Source organism: Penaeus monodon, chromosome 40 (assembly GCF_015228065.2).
Source record: "Penaeus monodon isolate SGIC_2016 chromosome 40, NSTDA_Pmon_1, whole genome shotgun sequence".
NCBI lineage: Eukaryota > Metazoa > Arthropoda > Malacostraca > Decapoda > Penaeidae > Penaeus > Penaeus monodon.
The window spans coordinates 12024455-12031954 of NC_051425.1; the positions used below are offsets into that span (position 1 = coordinate 12024455).

Sequence of the window (7500 nt, forward strand, 5' to 3'; positions counted from 1 at the left end):
AAACATCTATATCAATATCCTCCAACACCTCCGCCCTCCCCATCGGCATCCCCACCAATACTCCATCATCTCCACCACTTCCACCATCATCACAACCCCCCCCCAAAAAAAATCCCCACGCAATGACAACCTCTCCACCACAACACCACCATATCCACCCATGTCATCATAACCACTTACTCCAACACTCCAACACAAGAACCTTCACCCGCATCGATCCTCCAACACAGCCCCTATCCCTCGCTGCCACCATGACCACCCACGCCATCACACCTATCTCCACCACCATTATTAGCACAGTCACCACCACAATCTCCACCACCTCTCGCCACCACAACCTCTCCAACTACAGTCACGTCCCTACCTCCCGCACTACCACATCCAAATCCACCACAGTTACCACCTCCTCCACCTGCCTTTTCCACCTCCTAAATGTCCACCCCCCCCCTCACCGCCGTCCCCCCTCCATTCCACCTCCACGTCCACTTCCACCTACACGTCCACCTCCACCTTCTCCTCCACCCCCCACCCCACCCCACCACCCCCTCTCCACCTCCACCCCCACGAGAGCGGCAGCGAAGCCCCCTTCCGCCGCCGTCGCGCCGAAGGACAGCGCACGGAGGCGACTTATGGGGCCCCTGGTTTGGGGAGGGTCGCGTCCGGGAAGGGGGACGTGCCCCCCCCGCCCGCTTCCCGTCGTCATGGCAAAACCCCGGGGGGCGCCCGGGGCGAAAGGGGGGGGAGGGAGGAAGGGGGGGGGAGAAGGAGAGTGGGTGGGAAGGAGGATGGGATGGAGGGAGGGAGGGAGAGAGGGAGGGAAATTAGGAGGGTGGGTGGGAAGGAGAGTGGGTGTCGAAGGTGATGGGATGGATATATATATATATATTTTATTTTATAATATATTTTATATATATAAAAAAATATATATACAATATATATATATTATTTATATATATATATAATTTTTTATATATAATCAATATATTTTATTATATTAAAATATATTTTATATATTATAGAGAGAGAGAAGAGAGAAAAGAGAGAGAGAAAGGATAAATCCGATATGCGAAGCTTTGACTGCCCCGGGGTATGCCAATGAGGCCTTTTGGCGATTTAAAACCGACTCGCCCCCCGGTGTCAGCTGGTGCTGACTCGGCCGAAAACCCAGCCTTTTCTCGCCGTGGGGCCCCGCCCCCAGCAGTAACCCCGAGCGACAATTGCAAAATTTTTCGGCCTTTGGGGGGGGGGGGCGGGGAACCGCCGACCCCTCGGGTTTAGAGGGGCCCACCCGTTACCACTTTTACTAGCCCCGGGGGGCGGGGAGGAGAGAGAGAGGGGAGAGAGAGAGAGGAGGGGAGGAGAAGAGAGAGAGAGAGGAGAGGAGGGGAGAGGGGAGAGAGAGGAAAAGAGAGAAAAAGGAAAAGAGAAAAAGGGGAGAGAGAAAAAGGAGGAGGGGGAGAGAGAGGAGAAAGGGAGAGGGCAGAGGGCAGAGAGAGAAGAAGAGAGAGAGGGGAGAGAGAGAGGGGAGAGGGGGAAGAGAGAGAGAGGGAGAGAGAGAGAGGGGAGAGAAGAGAGAGAGAGAGAGAGCGTGGAGAGAGATTAGGAGAGGGGAGAGAGGGGAGAGAGAAAGGAGAGGAGAGGGGGAAGGGAGAGAGGGAGAGACAGAGACAGGGGGAGAGAAAAGAGAGAGGGGTTGGAGGGAGGGGGGAAGGAATAGATGGAAGGAGGGAGGGAGGGAGGGAGGGAATTATGGCGGAGGGGCAGAAGGGAGGATGGAAGGGTTAGAGGGAGCCAGAGAGGGAAGGAGGGAGGGAGGGAGGGAGGGAATTATAAACGGAAGGGAGGGAAAAAAAAGGGGGGGGGTCGACCCGCATCCCCAGAAAGAGGGGGCGAAAAAAGGGGTTTAATGTGGGTTTTGCCTCCCGGGTTGGTTCTAGGGGCTCTGGGTCCTTCTCCCTCGACACGTCCCCGAAACAAACAAACAAACAAACAAACAAAAAAAGCAAGCAAGCAAGGAAACAAACAAAAAAAAACAAAAAGACAAAAAAAAAAAATGCAAAACAGACGGACAGGGACAGAACAAACGACACCAAAAAAAAAAAACAAACACACCCAAAATAGAGCCAAACCCAACAAACAAAAAAAATAAACGTTTAAAATTTTAAGGGGGGTATACTATTTTTTTTTTTTCTATCGAGACTCTTTCATGTTAAAAAATACAAATTTTCGACAAAAAATTTTCTCCTCTCTTCTCCCCTCTCCCCCCTCTCTCCTCCCCCCTCACTCTCTCTCTCTCTCTCTCTCTCACTCTCTCCCCTCTCTCTTTTCCCCTCTTCTCTCTCTTCTCTCTCCTTTTTCCCCTCTCCGCTCTCGCTCTCGCGGGTCTCTCTTTTCTCTCTCTCTCTCTTCTCTCTCCCCTCTCTCTCTTTCTCTCTTTTCTCTCTTTCTCTCTCTCTCTCTCTCTCTCCTCTTTTTTTTGCCCAAATTTTTAGCTAATTCATGTTTTTTTAGTTCAACAGTAAAATCCCCTTGGATTTTTTTTGGGGGAGAGAAAAAAAAAGATAAATAATAATAAATAAACTAATAAATAAAAAATGACAACAACAAAAAGGTACATATTCCCCCCAAAACCCCAGTCGTTTTTCCGTTTAAAATTAACGTTGACCCCCTGCGGACCTCATGAATAACCGGTTACGTCATCGAGCGCCTAAGAGTGAACACGTGACTCAGGTGAGCACTGGTTTCACTCTCGTCAAGTTTCGGCGAATGACTAAATGCTAAGGAGAAATCGATAGAGATAGACAGATAGAGAGAGATAGTAGAAATAGAGATAGATAGATAGATAGATAGATAGATAGATAGATAGATAGATAGATAGATAGATGAACATAGATAATTCTATCGTCAAAAAAAGAGCAATAAAATAGAAACACTGTATAAACAGCACATAAAAATCGTCCCAAATACAACACATTCTTAAAAAAAAAAGAAAAAAAAGAATGGAAAAAAAAAAACACCTTTAGCACACGCCAAAAAAAAAGAAAGAAAAAAAAAAACGAGCGCCATACAGGTGTTTCATTCCGACAGACAGATGCGACAGGTGAACAATTCCTACTTACGAGACAGAGGGGGGTAATCCAAGCGAGACGAAGACTCCTTGAAGAACACTGCGCCGATTCTGTTCTTCTCTTGGGAATGCAGGTGTTCACTTTGAACCTGAGGGAGCTGTGTTCTTCTTCCTCTGTTCTATCGAGGAGAGAGAACACGGGCGGTGAGAAGAAAGCGCGTTTTCTTTTTTTTTCTTTTGTTTTCTTTTGTTTTCTATTGTTTTCGTTCTGTGATGAAGGAGGCTGATATTCCACGCTATTTTTTTCTTTATTTTTTTTTTATTTGTATTATTTTTTTATTGGCGTTGGAGGAGAATTGTCAGAGAGAGAGAGAGAGAGAGAGAGAGAGAGAGAGAGAGAGAGAGAGAGAGAGAGAGAGAGAGAGAGAGGAGAGAGAGAGAGAGAAAAGAAGGGAAAAGGGAGGAGAGAGAGGAGAGAGAGGAGGAGAGAGGAGAAAAAAGAGAAGAGAGAAAAAAAAAAAAAAAAAGGGGAAAAGGGGGGGGGGAACGGAAAAGAAAGAGAAAGGCGAGATTAAAAACCCCGGGGGAAAAAAAAAACCCCCTTCATGGCAAGGGGATTACAACCCTTTAGCACTTTAACCAACCCCTCCTAAATGCGCACGTTCCCTCCGAGAAAACCCCCGTCGGGGGGCGACCCCGCGTTGATCCTCTCTCGGGCCACCTGCCCCCGCCATTCCCCAATTCCCGGAGGGATGGTCACAAAAAAACCCCGTTTTTCCCACCGTTCTCCAACGCCCTTGCGAAAACCCAAACATTCCCGGAGAAAGAAAGTCGGGGATCTCCTCTTCTCCCGGGGAATGCGACCCAGGGGGATTTTTTGAAATCCCCGGTCGCGGCCCCTTTCCCCCGCGCAGGGGGGACGGGGGGGCCCGCACCCCCCCCCCCCGGGGGGGCCACAAGGGCCCAATTTTTGGCCCCTTTTTTTAAAAACATTACCCACTTTGTTAAAAGGGAAAGGTTTTTCTTTTTATCCCCCAAAAATTAAAAATTTAAAAAACCCCCCAATTTGGGGTTTTTTTTTTTTTTTTTGGGGGAAGGAAGGGGGGGGAAGGTTTTAAACCCGGCCGAAAGGGAGAGGAGAGATGGAATAAAAGGGGGAGGGGGGAGGGAGGGAAAGAGGAAGGTTTAATTATTTATATATATATATATAAATATTAAATAAATAAAAAATAAATATAAAAAATTATAAAAAAAAAAAAAAAAAAAGGAGAGAGAGAAGAGAGAGAAAAGGAAGGGGGGGGGGGGGAGGAAGGGAGGGAGGAAAGAAATATAAATAGTAAAAATTTAAAATAAAATTTAAAAAAAATTTAAAAATTAAATAAAAATATATAATAAAAATAATAATAATAAAAAAAAAAAAACAATCATCTCATACCCAATCACATTTTTCATCATCATCTTTTAAAATCACCATCATCTATCATCATCAAAAATCACTTTTTTTAAATTTCTTTAATATAAAATAATAACAATGAAAAAAAAAACCAAAAAACCCAAAAACAACAACAACAGTAGCACTAATTAAAAAAAATTATCTCAGCATTAGCGTGATCGATAATCTTGCTTGTTCCTTTTTAAGAGCAAGAGCCGAGGGTCGAGGGGCAGCCACGCCGTCCCGAATCGGCCGCTGGCGAAACGCGGAACAAAACAGCGTTAGTTGGCGATCCATTAATGCTAAACGTGTGATTGGTTAAGCCGGGGGAGTTTTTCTTGATTTTTGAACTTTTTTTTTGTTGTTGGGGAATTTTGGGAAAATGTAATGTAAGTATGATTTTTAAAAATTTTATTAATTTTTAATAAATAAAAAAAAATAATAAAATATATTTTAATATAAATATATATAATATATATTTTTTAAATTTTTATATATATTTATATAAAATATATATTTAATTTTAAAAAAAATATAATAAAAAAAAAAAAAAAAAAAAAAACCCCCCCCCCAAAACAAAAACAAAAAAAAAAAAAAAAAAAAAAAAAAAAAAAAAACCACCACACCAAAAAACCCCCAACACAACAAAAAAAAAAAAAAAAAAAAAAAAAAAAAATTTTTTTTTTTTTTTTTTTTTTTTTTTATATTATATAAAAAAAAAAAAAAAAAAAAAAACAAAAAAAAAAAAAAAAAAAAAATATATATATATATATAAAAAAAAAAAAAAAAAAAAGGGGGTTTTTGGGGTGGGGTGGTGTGTGTGTGTTTTGGGGGGGTTTTTTGGGGGGGGGGTGTGTTGGGTTTTTGTTTGTTTTTTTTTTTTTTTTTTTTTTTTTTTTTTTTTTTATTTTATAAAAAAAACAAAAAAAAAACAAAAAAACACCAAACCCCCAAAAACCAAAAAACCCAACCCCCCCAACCCCCCCCCCCCCCACCCCACCCCCCCAAAAAAACCCCCAAAAATTTTTAAATTATTAATTTTAAAAAACTCATTCCCCAAAAAAATTTGAAAAATTTAAAATTTTTTTTCCCCTGTTTGGGGGGGGTGGGGTGTTGGTGTGGGGGGTTTTTTTTTTGGGTTTTGGGTGTTTGGGTTTGGTTGGGTTTTGGGGTTTTTTGGGCGTGGTTAATTGATTTTGAATGTTATTTTATAGAATTTGAAATTAAAAATTTTTAATAACTTATTAAAATTTAAAATTTTTTTAAAAAAATAGGTTTGTGTTTGTTTTTGGGGTTGTTTTGGTTTTGGGGGTTGGGGTTTTTTTGGGGGGGTTTTTTGGTTTGGTTTTTGGGGGTTTTTGTTTTTGTTTTTTTGTGTTTTGTTTTAATTTTGATATTTTAAAATTTTAAAATTATAAAATAAAAAATTTTTAAAATTTTTTTTTTTTTGGGGGGGTTTTTTGGGGGGTTTTGGGGTTTTGTTTGTGGGGGGGGGGTGGGGGGGGTTTGGGGGTTGGTTTTTGTTAAAAGAGAAGAAAAAAGAAGAAAGAAAAAAAATAAAAAAAAAAAAAAAAAAAAAAAAAAAAAAAAAATTAAAAAAAAAAACGGAGGGAAAGGTCCCCCAAAAGGTTCCCCAGACCGGGGGCGCCCCTGGTGTTTAAAAAGGGGGGAAAAAAAAGGGAGAAAAAGAAAAAAGGCGGAAAGGGGGAAAGGGGGGGCAAGGGGGGGGAAGGGGGAGAGGAGGGGGGGGGGGGGGAAAAGCAGAGGGGGTTTTTGGGGGCCCAGGGGGGTTTTTGGGGAAGGAGGAGGGAAGGGAGGGGGAAGGGAAAGAGGAAAGAAGGAGGGAAAGGGGGGGGAGGAAAGAAAGTTTTAGTTTAAAAAACGGGATTGAGGAAAGGGGGAGGAAGGAAGGAGAAAAGGAATTTGAAGAAAAAACCCGGGAAACAGAAGAGGAAAAGAGGCCAAGAATAAAGGATAAGGGGGGGAAAAAGAGTAAAAGAAGGAAGGAGGAGAAAGCGAAGGAGGGAAAAAGGAAAGGGAAACAAGGGAAAAAGGGGAAAAGGGGGAAAAAAAAGAAAAGGAGAGGAGGAAGTGGGAAAAGAAAAGAGGGAAAGGGGGAAAAAAAAGGGAAAAAGGGGGGAAGAGAGGAAGAGATTTTTCCCCCGTCGATCCTCGCCGTCGGGAAAGCGTCGGGCATTTCACGGTCGTGGCGCTCGGCCGATACGCTCTTGCGAGAGGCATGCGGGGCTGTCTGGGTTGGTGGTGGGCACCCTCAGTTCACGCAGGGGGTTTTCTGGGGTCGTTTCGGAGCTCTCTGGGTTCGCATTGGGTTGACACTGGACGCTGAGTCTGACACTGGGCACTGTGAGTTGACACTGGGCACTCTGAGTTGACACTAGACAGTCTGAGTTGAAAACTGGGCACTCTGAGTTGACACTAGACGTTTGAGTTGACACTGGTCAATCTGGTATGATACTGGACACTCTTGAGTTGACACTAGACACCGAGTTGAAACTAGACACTCTGAGTTGACACTAAGTTCACGCTGTCCATTCTAGACATCCAATCAGGATACAGTGGTTCTGTTCGCGGCCTCGATAAACTATGGAGTATTTTAAAGACTAGACAGGGATTGCGATGAAGCGATATGACGGTGATAATCTCGGTACAATTGTAATACACAGTTTGTCATTTTGAAAGCACGGGAAATAGAGATAGATAGGTATATAGATAAATAGGTATGTAGGTAGGTAAGTAGATAGATAGATACACAGACGGACTGGCAGAGAAAGAGAGAGAGAGAGGAGAGAGAGAGAGAGAGAGAGAGAAGAGGAGAGAGAGAGAGAGAGAGAGAGAGAGGAAGAGAAGAGAAGAGAAGAGAAGAGAAGAGAAGAGAAGAGAAGAGAGAGAGAAGAGAAGAGAGAGAGAGAGAGAGGAAGAGAGAGAGAGAGAGATGAGAGAGACGAGACGGAGAGAGATGAGAGAGACAGAGAGAGAGATG

The 7500-nt window shown here is 43.1% G+C and overlaps 1 protein-coding gene across 2 annotated transcripts in view; it reads right to left on the bottom strand.

Annotated features, from left to right (window-relative positions):
* Positions 1 to 7500, bottom strand: part of LOC119597843 (BTB/POZ domain-containing protein 6-B-like) — an 89440-nt gene that overhangs the window by 79108 nt on the left and 2832 nt on the right. Inside the window, exon 2 of one of the 2 annotated variants that reach the window (XM_037947495.1) lies at positions 3120 to 3246. The gene's annotated coding sequence lies outside the window, so the exon portion shown is untranslated. Of the gene's footprint in view, positions 1 to 3119; positions 3408 to 7500 lie in introns of those variants that run through there. The other variant, XM_037947494.1, reaches the window with a different exon arrangement.